The sequence below is a fragment of the Oncorhynchus clarkii genome, chromosome 3 (genome assembly GCF_045791955.1).
Source record: "Oncorhynchus clarkii lewisi isolate Uvic-CL-2024 chromosome 3, UVic_Ocla_1.0, whole genome shotgun sequence".
In the NCBI taxonomy this organism is placed as follows: domain Eukaryota; kingdom Metazoa; phylum Chordata; class Actinopteri; order Salmoniformes; family Salmonidae; genus Oncorhynchus; species Oncorhynchus clarkii.
In genome coordinates, this window is record NC_092149.1 from 56,416,810 (window position 1) to 56,430,095 (window position 13,286).

Consider the following 13,286-nt stretch of genomic DNA (forward strand, 5'->3'; position numbering starts at 1 on the left):
CGTCCTGGTAATCCATCTGTCCCCGCGGATTTTGTGAATGTTGACCTGTTTAAAGATCTTGCTCACATCGCCTACCTTGAGCGGTATCAAACAGTCGTCCAGAACAGCCGGTGCTCTCATGCATGCTTCAGTGTTGCATGCCTCAAAGCGAGCATAAAAAGGCATTTAGCTCGTCTGGTAGGCTCGCGTTACAGGGAAGTTCGCAGCTGAGTTTCCCTTTGTAGTCCGTATTAGTTTTCAAGCCCTGCCACATTCGACGAGCATCAGAGCCGGTGTAGTAGGATTCAATCTTAATTGATTTACTCATTGATGAAGCCGATGACTGAGTTGGTATACTCCTCAATGCCATTTGATGAATCCCGAAACATATTCCAGTCTGTGCTAGCAAAACAGTCCTGTAGCATAGCATCCGCATCATCTGACCACCATGTTGAGCGAGTCACTGGTACTTCCTGCTTTAGTTTTTGCTTGTAAGCGGGAATCATGAGGATAGAATTATGGTCTGATTTGCCAAATGGAAGGCAGGGGAGAGCTTTGTATGCATCTCTGTGTGTGGAGTAAAGGTGGTCTAGAGATGTTTTCCCTCTGGTTGCACATGTGACATGTTGATTGAAATGAGAAAAAACGGATTTAAGTTTGCCTGTATTAAGGTCCCCGGCCACTAGGAGCGACAATTCTGGATGAGCATTTTCTTGTTTGCTTATGGCCTTATACAGCTGGTTGAGTGCAATCTTAATGCCAGCATTGGGTTGTTGTGGTAAACAGACGGCTACAAATAATATAAAAAAGAAATGTCCTCTCACTGTCAACTGCGTTTATTTTCAGCAAACTTGTGTGTAAATGTGTAAATATTTATATGAACACAACAAAATTCAGCAACTGAGACATAAACTGAACAAGTTCCACAGATATGTGACTAACACAAATTGAATAATGTGTCCCTGATCAAAATGGGGGACGAAATCAAAAGTAACAGTCAGTATCTGGTGTGGTCACCAGCTGCATTAAGTACTGCAGTGCATCTCCTCCTCGTGGACTGCACCGGATTTGCCAGTTCTTGCTGTGAGATGTTATCCCACTCTTCCACCAAGGCACATGCAAGTTCCCGGAGATTTCTGGGGGGAATGGCCCTAGCCCTCACGGCGCCGATATAACAGGTCCCAGACGTGCTCAATTGGATTAAGATCCGGGCTCTTTGCTGGCCATGGCAGAACACTGACATTCCCGTCTTGCAGGAAATCACGCACAGAACGAGCAGTATGGCTGGTGGCATTGTCATTCTGGAGGGCCATGCCAGGATGAGCCTGCAGGAAGGGTACCACATGAACAAGGAGGATGTCTTCCCTGTAATGCACATCGTTGACATTGCCTGCACTGACAACAAGCTCAGTCCGATGATGCTGTGACACACCGCCCCAGACCATGACGGACCCTCCACCTCCAAATTGATCACGCTCCAGAGTACAGGCCTCGGTGTAACGCTCATTCCTTCGACAATAAACGTGAATCCGATCATCACCCCTGGTGAGACAAAACTGCCACTCGTCAGTGAAGAGCAATTTCTGCCAGTCCTGTCTGGTCCAGCGACGGTGGGTTTGTGCCCATAGGCGATGTTGTTGCCGGTGATGTCTGGTGAGGACCTGCCTTACAACAGGCCTACAAGTCCTCAGTCCAGCCTCTCTCAGCCTATTGCGGACAGTCTGAGCACCGATGGAGAGATTATGCGTTCCTGGTGTAACTCGGGCAGTTGTTGTTGCCATCCTGTACCTGTCCTGCAGGTGTGATGTTCGGATGTATCGATCCTGTGCAGGTGTTGTTACACGTGGTCTGCCACTGCAAAAACGATCAGCTGTCCGTCCTGTCTCCCTGTAGCGCTGTCTTAGGCGTCTCACAGTACGGACATTGCAATTTATTGCCCTGGACACATCTGCCTTCCTCGTGCCTCCTGCAGCATGCCGAAGGCATGTTCACACAGATGAGCAGGGACCCTGGGCATCTTTCTTTTGGTGGTTTTCACAGTCAGTAGATTGGCCTCCTTAGTGTCCTAAGTTTTCATAACTGTGATCTTAATTGCCTACCGTCTGTAAGCTGTTAGTGTCTTAACGACCGTTCTACAGGTGAATGTTCATTAATTGTTTATGGTTCATTGAACATTGTTTTTTTGCTGAGTTTAGATGAGAACTATCCTGGTGGATAGCGTGGTCTACAGCTTATCATAAGGTACTCTACCTCAGGCGATCAATAACTCAAGACTTATTTAATATTAGACATTGCGCACCAGCTGTTATTGAGAAATGGACACACATCCCCGCCCCTCGTCTTACCAGAGGTAGCTTCTCTGTCCTGCCGGTGCATGGAAAATCCCGCCAGCTCTATATTATTTGTGTCTTCGTTTAGTCATGACTCTGTGAAACATAAGATATTACCGTTTTTAATGTCCCGTTGGTAGTATATTCTTGATCGTAGGTCAAACGTTTTAGTCTCCAATGATTGCACATTGGCCAATAGAATGGATGGCTGTGGGAGTTTACTCACTCGCCTACAAATTCTCAGAAGGCAGCCCGATTATTCTTCCAGTTCGTGGTCAGTAATCGTTTTTCTGATGTCCAGAAGTTATTTTCGGTCATAGGAGATGGTAGCAGCAACATTATGTACAAAATAAGTTTAAAAATAAGTTACAAACAATGCGACAAAATGAACAAAATAGCACAGTTGGTTAGGAGCACTTAAAAAGTCAGCCATTCCCTCCGGCACCATTCTACAAATATGGCCAACCGGTGGCTTTAAAGCCTCTCAATGGTCAATGCATATCAGTAATCCAGGGTTTATATACATAATTGATTAAGATCTTCAGTAGATGGATGATACCCTGATCTCAACAGACTTAATCCGCCCATCAACATAACATCCTGGTTGGTTTAATCAAGCTGTGGGACCAAACGTATCTCACTCTGGCAAATGGCTAGATTTAATTTAGTTATGTTTCACTTTCAGTCCTCCAGGATTAAAGCCAGGACCGAGCGTTCATTGAACTCTTACTGCAATGTTAATACGTAACAGGTCAATATGCACTACTGACCTCTTCATCCTCTGGCATTAGGGGATTTCTGAGTGCCTTGTGAATGATGCCTGTGGATCAGACACAGGGCAGAGTGCGAGGGAAACGGCAATGTAAGCAATCTGCTGAATTAATATACAGGAAACATTGTGGCGCTGTTCATTTCAGACCCTAAATGCATTTATTCTGGTTTCAAATGAGGTAGCCACCTGATCTACTCAAGACAATAGCCATTTTACATCGCGTCTAACAGCTATGATCCAGACGGGGACCCTATTTTCAGGGAATTGAGAACATTTGCAAGGCTTGTACAGGATAAGTGTTGCTGGTTTTTACAAGCACGGAAGTCGTGAGACGTGAGACACTGCATTCGGTAAAGTATTCAGACCCCTTCACTTTTTGTTACATTACAGACTTATTTTAAAATGGATTCATTTGTTTCCCCCCCTCATCAATCTATATGCAATACCCCATAATGACAATGCAAAAACAGGTTTTTGTCAAATATCACATTTGCATAAGTATTCAGACCCTTTACTCAGTAATTTGTTGAAGCACCTTTGGCAGCGATTAGAGCATCTTTAATGCTGCAGAAATGTTTTGGTACCCTTCCCCAGATCTGTTCCTCGACACAATCCTCTCTCGGCGCTCTACGGACAATTCCTTCGACCTCATGACTTGGTTTTTGCTCTGACATGCACTGTCAACTGTGGGACCTTCTATAGACAGCCTTTCCAAATCATGTCTAATCAATTATATTTACCACAGGTGGACTCCAATCAAGTTGTAGAAACATCTCAAGGATAATCAATGCAAACAGGATGCACCTGAGCTCAATTTCAAGTCTCATAGCAAAAGGTCTGAAGGCTTATGTAAAGAAGGTATTTCTACATTTCTAAAAACTTATTTTTGCTTTGTCATTATGGGTTATTATGTGTTGATTGATGAGGAGAATGTTTTCTTTAATCCATTTTAGAATAAGGCTGTAACATAACAAAATGTGAAAAAAGTGAAGGGGTCTGAATACTTTCCGAATACACTGTACTTGGGATCAATCTCCTGATGAGCGCCCTTAAGGCAGTTACAGGCAGTTATCACATTGAGCAGATTTAATTACAATGTTGATAGACAACCTGCAAAAGAGGCATTATCAGTCATTCTATTAAATATATTTATAAAGCCCTGTTTACATCAGCAGATGTCACAAGTACTATAGAGAAACCCAGCTTAAAACCCCAAACATCAAGCAATGCAGATGTAAAAGCATGGTGGCTAGGAAAAACTCCCTGGAAAGGCAGGAACCTAGGAAGAAACCTAGAGAGGATCTAGGCTCTGAGGGGTGGCCTGTTCAAGTAGTGGCACTCTGCACACTACTAGAGCTTCAACTGTGTTAATACATCTGGTGACCAGTGGAGGGTCATGGACAGGTGATGGTGTCTGACATCGTAGGCATGACAACAGGTTGCCTGTTCAATGCATGATCAAAGGAAAGATTATGGTCCTGGAGTTATATCCTCAGTTACTGGGAATTAACATTGTATTCTTCCTTTACCTGTCCCACAATATAACATTGAACCGCTGTATCATTCGCTTTCTCCAGACATGGATAGAGGTAATGGACAGTGAACATTCAAACGGTGGCATATTCTTTGATTATCTTTGTCTCTGTCATTGGATTTGCATGAATGTTTAACAGGACAGGTTTAACATGTAGAAGGTTCAAGCAGCAAGACCAGAGCCTTTAAGCTGTGAATACCTTTGGTCTCCCCTGTGCTTAACTTATCACATTGGCATCAAACAACACAGTCAAATGAATCTCTACTGCCATTGGGTGATTTGCTCATAACAGTTGTCCATATCAACCAGAAAACAGTGAACTCTTTAAACTTTTGTTAGTACATTTCTTCTAGATTTACAGTTTACAGTATGTGGTTTGTGTACTAATGAATTAAGCTGTTGTTTTAAACGTCCTCTGAGTTGACGCAGACATGTTATCCAGCTGACTGATTGCTTAATGCCATTTGCTTAAAGCAGCAACAAGAATATCAGTACTGTAATAATCCTGAACGGATTGGTGTTTAAGGTCAATAGGCTTTAGATAAAGATTGGCTTGATCCCCCCCCCCCCCCCCCCCCCCCCCATTTCCCTCATCACACAATTTCCTTCTCTGTCATATCTGTCTATGCATGCTCTGACACGCGTGGTCAGCATTTTTTGTTTTACAGCAATTCACATTAAAATAGACACCAGGAAAAGGGGAATGATGGAGTTTGCTACGATATTTTAAATTTGACATTTTTGTCATTTAGCAGACGCTCTTATCCCGAGTGACTTACAGTAGTGAGTGGATACATTTCCATACCTTTTTTGTACTTTTTCGTACTGGTCCCCACGTGGGAATAAAATCCACAACCTTGGCGTTGCAAGCGCCATGTTCTACCAACTGAGCCACATGAGGTGAAAGAACATTTACAAATGGTATTTGCTGTAAGAGGGAGACTAGACTATATTTGGAATTTCATCTATAGCTGTGACAACTAGTGATTAACGACATGTTCAATACAGAGTGAAAGTCCAGGAAATGACTCATAATGTAGCCCATTTACTTCAATGCATGTAGAGGTAAATGTTAAAAACATCAGGTTGTAAGAAAGGCAAAGCTTCTGGCGTCTCCCAGTCAAGAGCAAGGACGTGTAGCCAAGTGGTTAAGCTGCACCTGAGACCTATATACTGTAAAATGGCTGAATAACAGTTGTAGCCATTGGAAGAACCCCAGAGAAAATGTCAGCCACTTTATTACATTGTATAGACTTGGAATAAAAAAATACAGTTGAATTCTGCAGTGTCAATACAATAACAGATTTTACCATGACAATACATAGCAATGATAACTTTATTGTGTGTCTCTTTTTGACACACTCACAATCCCTTTTTAGGCAAAGAGACGGGATTAAGGACCAGCCATGATTTTGCCAGACCCAATCCCCCACGGAGACACATATACAAGAGCAGCCTGCTCTCCTCTACTGTTCTTTAAAGGAGACCATGACCGCTTCCAATCCATTCTCATGGCAACTTAAGCAAAAACATTTCCAATACCTCCATAGACACACTACATGAGCTAACAGCACATAAAAACTTTCCTCAGGTTTCCCCGGTATTTTACCCTTCAACTCACTTCGACCAGCAGGGCATCCATCCTGCTCGTTCAGTCATGAACAGGAGCGTGTGGATGGATCGATACAACCCAATTAGAACCGCTGCATTACTCAAATCAAAAGGCCCCACTCTCATCTTTAGCATCAGCTTGCTAGACAATGTGTTGTTAATAATGGATCCAGGTCTGCTGTCAGCAGAGATCCCACAGTGTGACACACACTACCTGTCCGCTGCTTGAATACTAATAGGCTTCTTTTGTTATTTTGCCGATGCAATCAATTCTAATCTAGAGCTGGTGGTCAATCACTCTGCCATGGTGGACACAGAGAGCCTGCAGATGAGGACGGGAGGCGGAGGAGGAAGAGGATCAGGTTGGCATTGCTGCTGATATCCCTCAGTCTTCTTCTATCCTTGGGGCTAGGGCTGGGCTGAACGCTCTGGTTCTGCTACTGGAGACAGTGGAGATTGTAAATAAAACAGCAGACCCTCACTTGACATCCTCACTGGCTCTCCACTCTAGTTTAATCTCCCTCTAGGTACCCGCCAGAGACAATAATGACTTGGAGCATTCAGAAAATACTCTGAAAACATATTGCAAGTTAAATTACCAGAGGGACTGTGTAGGACACTGCACACCTGATGGCGTATAAACACTGATAAGGGAAGATGGATGATGCAGACATTTAAGGAGTAATACTATCGACATGGTCAGAATAGGTATACACCCATACAGACTTGTAATGATCAGTTGTGTTGTACTGTAGACCTTATTGTGTGTTGAAAAGCCAAAAGTGACCTACAATCACTAAATAATAATCCATGTGTGAACAGTACAGTGGAAGTGTGAAAATACCCATTGTTCTCCATAGAACTCACTAGTATTTTTCAGCAAAATTGTACCTAACTGCAGTAATATCAATCAGTCATGTGAGTGGTTGTACTCCCTCACCTCACCGTGACTGAAGAAATTTGGAATGGCTCCTAAGAACCTGACAAACTTCTACAGATGCACCACTGAGAGCATTCATTTACAGCACTCGGTGTCAAAGGAAAGCCAAGGAGATCATCAAGGTCCTCTAGCTACCCAAATCACGGTCTGTTCACTCTGCTACCATCTAACAGACAGAGACAGTACAGGTGCATCAAAGCCGGGCCCGAAAGACTGAAAAATAGCTTCTATCTCCAGGCCATCAGACTGTTTAACATGCACCGCAAAATCTCCTATAGTAAGAGACAAAGAGACTCAATCACACAAAACACACACACAAGCTCAGATGCACACACACCTCATACACGCGCACAGTTCTGTACTCACATATACATTCACACACATGCATATGCCTATACTCACACACACAGTCAATGCTGTTGTCCCATGTATATAGAGACATTAAAAATGTTCTTCACATAGCTATATTCTTTACATAGCTTATTCTAATATATCTACTACAGTAAATTGCATTTTGTTACACTGTTTATTTATCCCCTGGATTCTCAACTTAGCTCACTGTAATATATCGACTGCTCACAGGGGGCTGCTGAGGGGAGGACGGCTCATAATAATGGCTGGAACGGAGCTGATGGAATGGAATTAAACACAGGGAAGCCATGTGTTTGACGTATTTGATGCCATTCCATCAATTCCGCTCCAGCCATTACCACGAGCCCGTCCTCCCCAATTAAGGTGCCACCAGCCTCCTACGCTACTGCTGTGCATGTAATTTTCAGTATAGCTATTTGGTATGTACAGTCGCGGCCAAAAGTTTTGAGAATGACACAAATATACATTTTCACAATTGCTGCCTCAATTTGTATGATTGCAATTTGCATATACTCCGGAATGTTATGAAGAGTGATCAGATGAATTGCAATTAATTAATTTGCCATGCAAATGAACTATATCCCCCAAAAACATTTCCACTGCATTTCAGCCCTGCCACAAAAGAACGAGCTGACATCATGTTAGTGATTCTCTCGTTAACACAGGTTTGAGTGTTGACGAGGACAAGGCTGGAGATCACTCTGTCATGCTGATTGATTTCGAATAACAGACTTGAAGCTTCAAAAGGAGGGTGGTGGTTGGAATCATTGTTCTTCCTCTGTCAACCATGGTTACCTGCAATGAAACATATGCCGTCATCATTGCTTTGCACATAAAGAGCTTCACGGGCAAGGATATTGCTGCCAGTAAGATTGCACCTAAATCAACCATTTATCGGATCATCAAGAACTTCAAGGAGAGCAGTTCAATTGTTGTGAAAAAGGCTTGAGCTTGCTCAGGAATGGCAGCAGGCAGGTGTGAGTGCATCTGCATGCACAGTGAGGCGAAACCTTTTCTAGGATGGCCTGGTGTCAAGAAGGGCAGCAAAGAAGCCACTTCTCTCCAGGAAAAACATCAGGGACAGACTGATATTCTGCAAAAGGTACAGGGATTGGACTGCTGAGGACTGGGGTAAAGTCATTTTCTCTGATGAATCCCCTTTCCGATTGTTTGGGGCATCCAGAAAAAAGCTTGTCCGGAGAAGACAAGGTGAGCACTATTATCAGTCCTGTGTCATGCCAACAGTAAAGCATCCTGAGACCATTCATGTGTGGGGTTGCTTCTCAGCTAAGGGAGTGGGCTCATTCATAATTTTGCCTAAGAACACAGCCATGAATAAAGAATGGTACCAACACATCCTCTGAGAGCAACTTGTCCCTACCATCCATTAACATTTTGGTGACGAACAATGCCTTTCCAGCCTGATGGAGCACCTTGCCATAAGGCAAAAGTGATAACTAAGTGGCTCGGGGGGAACAAAACATCAATATTTTGGGTCCATGGCCAGGAAACTCCCCAGACCTTAATTCCATTGATAACTTTTTGTCAATCCTCAAGAGGCGGGTGGACAAACAAAAACTCACAAATTCTGACAAACTCCAAGCATTGATTATGCAAGAATGGGCTGCCATCAGTCAGGATGTGGCCCAAAAGTTAATTGACAGCATGCCAGGGCGGATTGCAGACGTCTTGAAAAAGAAGGGTCAACACTGCAAATATTGAATCTTTGCATCAACTTCATGTAATTGTCTATAAAATGCTTTGACACTTATGAAATGCTTGTAATTATACTTCAGTATTCCATAGTAACATCTCATCTCCCATAGTAACATCTCATCTCATCTTTGTGGAAATTAATATTTGTGTAATTCTCAAAACTTTTGGCCATGACTGTACACTCCACAGGAGGTTGGTGGCACCTCAGTTGGGAAGAACAGGCTCGTGGTAATGACTGGAGGGGAATCAGCGGAATGGTATCAAACACATGTTTTTCAGATGTTTGATGCCATTCCATCTGCACCGTTCCGGACATTATTATGAGCCGTCCTCCCCTCAGCAGCCTCCACTTGCACAGCGTTATTTGGGATGTTAACTGGATTTGTTTTGACATTCGTGATTTCTTGTTTTTAGTTTTTGATTATTATTTGTGTACTTGTTTGATTTTTTTGCTGCACAGTTAGGAGCAAGTAACACAATCATTTTGCTGCACCCGCTATACCATCTGCTGAACTGTGTACGCGACCAATCAACTTTTATTTTATTTTGTAATAGCAGTTGAGTATATCTGACAGAAGGGAATGAGCAGGAATCACTGGGCTTGTTTAAAATGCTGTGTCTGATCCAGTAATCTCAAATGATAACAGTCAAATGGAGCTCTCCTCTCATTTACTTTGTAGAGGTGCCCTCCTTGGTTGATTAACTCTGTGATCCATTAACTAACTCCAAACCCTGCAGGAGAGGATGTGCCTATTGCCCCTGCTTTGTAGACCGGATGTGGGTGATATATTATACAAGGCATCATCAAAGTGGTTCAGGGGGATAGTGCCCACAGGAGCAGAGAATTCCCATCCATGGGTGCTGTTAAAGGTGCCCAGGCATATGGTTGTGTGTGTATGTGAGTACGTACATGCCTCCATGAGTGTGATTGTTCAAGTTCAAGAAGTTGAGTGAGATGACTAGATTTCAGTGAACTTACAAACTTGGGCTAACCATCTGAAAATAAGAGACAATAGTTTACCTTAGTGGGAAATGAAACCCAATGAAGCTAGCTACGCTGAACCAAAAACAACTTCACGGCTGATTTTTTTTTAAAGACACTGGTGTAAAGATTTGTGCCTGTGTTAAATTAGTAAGAAGAAGACTCTCCTCCAGTCATGACTGATAATATGCTGCCATCCCATTGTAAAAGTATAGTGTTCATTTTATTTAGATGAATGGTTTTCAGTATATATTTACAGTTTCAAAGCCATTTCACCAGAGACATACAGCATTGAAAGAGCTGCCCACAAGACAACTGTGAGGCACAATAAAATGTTTCTCCTTTTTTGATACACAAAAGGCCAGAAAAATACCACTCCCTGAAAGCCAGTACGGAAAAGGTTTGGACTGCTATTGTAACCCAAAGTTATCTACCAAGAGATATGCCTAAAGCATTATGACACATTTATAGTATATTTCTTAGTGTTAGACATGTATTTTCGTGGTGGGATTGTTATTTCTGCAAATGTTTCCTTCTTCATAACAGTGATCCTTGCATGCTCCAAAAGCTTCCTAAACAAACAATTTTTAGTAAATATGCATAACTTTTCAGTTTGTTGTTGTTGACCAACCTGGAGCTGTTGCCAGTGTGCCTTGTGAAATATAGCCATTTGTCTGCCCAGAAAAACAAATCAAACTGATGTGAACAAGTCAAGAGGGGACGCTGAAACTTCTCCCGATTAAAGAGAATTCCATCAAGGAAGTGCCAGGCTCTGTGAGTGCTGTGCCGCACCGCCAGTCTGTAAGGGTCCCAGCACCTCAGAGACCCCAAGTCTAATTTGCCTCAAACCTAAAGGCAGATAATAGCGCTGATCTGACAGTTGGACAATTTCCAGTTTCCCTCATCAATAACAGATCCAATTTCAGACGTCAGACTGCTTGCATCATAAATAAATAAAAAAATACGTAGAATGAAAGAAAAGAAAGATGTGAAAAAACTCAAGGAATCTTTGATTCTGTTTGACAAGTTTTGAAGCCACTGTCAGCTCCACTGTTCTAAGCTTATATGTATGGTCAGGCATTTTAAGTGGTTGAGGGGCCCTATTCTGGGGCATATTCGTTGCATTTTAGGAAATGAATAAAATAGCCTCATGTTTAATTCAGAAGTCACACACATTCATCCAGGGTTGGACAACAACAAAGCAATACATAAACAATCAGATTTTCCTTTCCACATCTTTATCCAAGCAGAGAAATAGGGCCAAAGACTTTGTATACTTAAGTGTATCAGGATGGTTGGAACTCATGCTTTTCTTTAGTTACAGTACATAACCCTGCATTTAAGTGCGGGGCTCAGAAGTTACACTGCGTGTTATCCTCATGATTTGTTGACTCACATTTATATAGTGGTTTATTATAATGTCATCAGTTGTCCTCTCACCAGGCAGACAAAAACTTAAACAACATTCCAAGTCACGTCACAGAGTTCAGATGCAAATTCATTTTTTTGTAATAAATAGCAGATAAACAACACAGAGCATAGCATACACAAACTGTAGTTTTCTTCCTACTCTATACTTCAGAAGTATAGCCCACTTGAAATGCATACCACTCTTGAAAATGTAAGACAGTATTTTTGCCAAATGAATTTGGAAGGAATTGCTGACTGGAAACAGGATGAATGCATAATAGTCACATTACCTTCAGCTCAGCATTTGCGCTAACTAGGCTATGTCAATTAAAAAGCAGTTCTAGAAGGATAATGCTTAATGAACACATAACTTGTGTTAGCCATTGCCAAAATTGCTTACGCACCAGGCATGGGTTTCAGTATGGATTGGAGAAGTGGCTGGGACCAGGGTTAGGGTTCAGATACAGCTGAAACCAGAACACAGGTGTGAGTCTGACCAGTGGTCAGCAACACACTTTCACTGACTGAAGCAGCACTATTTATTAAAGTGAGCACACACACATAGCCCAAGACAAGTGAAAGGCCAAGAGGATTTTGAAGGGATATCTTCTATTAGTGTTTTTTACACTAATATCCAGCTAAATTCATGTTTGTGGGGCTAAAATATGACGGCTATGTGGTTTATTAAAAGCGATAGCTGAATGATGTGTACTTGGTCCATTACCAAAATGATGCTGCCAGTTGCACCCAGCCTCATTAAGTCAATGCCTGGAACACTGACAGGGACCAAGGTTATATCAGAGTAGCTCCCTTTATAGGTTGGCAACTAAAGTGCTTCGAGAAATACAGAGGTTAGGAGGGATATCCACATGATAGTTGTTTAGTGGGAAATACTGGTGATTTACTACCATTCTCTAATAATACTTAGTCCATCTTTGAATTGTATTATTGTTAAAATATTAGTAGTACTGAGAAAATGCATTTGTGGTTATTTTCCGAAAGCAAACACATTACAGTAGCCACGTAAAGTGACTGCATATCTTTCCATGTTCCGTCACAGGAACATTTTGATATTTGAATAGAATAGAATGAAATAGAATTTAACACATTTAATGGAGGCATAATCTAGGACTAAGAGATTACACTGTTGGGCTGGCTGCTTTGTCAGCTCTCAGTTGTGACCTCATCCCAGGTGACCTGGAAGCCTGTGATAAGCTGATGAGCAAGGACCTGTGACACCCGCCACAGGAAGTTGCCTGTGATGTTTAATAATAATCATTTTTTTAACTCAGGCTGTAGAACAACAACATGTGGAAAAAGTCAAGAGGTGTGAATATTTCTGAAGGTGCTGTCATTTGTTTTTGCTGTATTAGTAGTTGTAGCAGTAGTTTGTATCAGTTATAGGCATATTAGTAGTTGTACAACAACTTTTTTATGCTGTCAATGTACTTTTTTATGATTATTATTTAATTGCTATTATAATTATTATTAGCCCTGGAGCCTCAGAGAGAAATAGGAATAACTATGGTGAAAATACTAGTCTGATGTATCTCTATATGTGTTCTTAGTGTAGCCGATGTGAAATGGCTAGCTAGTTAGCGATGGTGCGCGCTAGTTAGCGGTGGTGCGCGCTAGTGGCG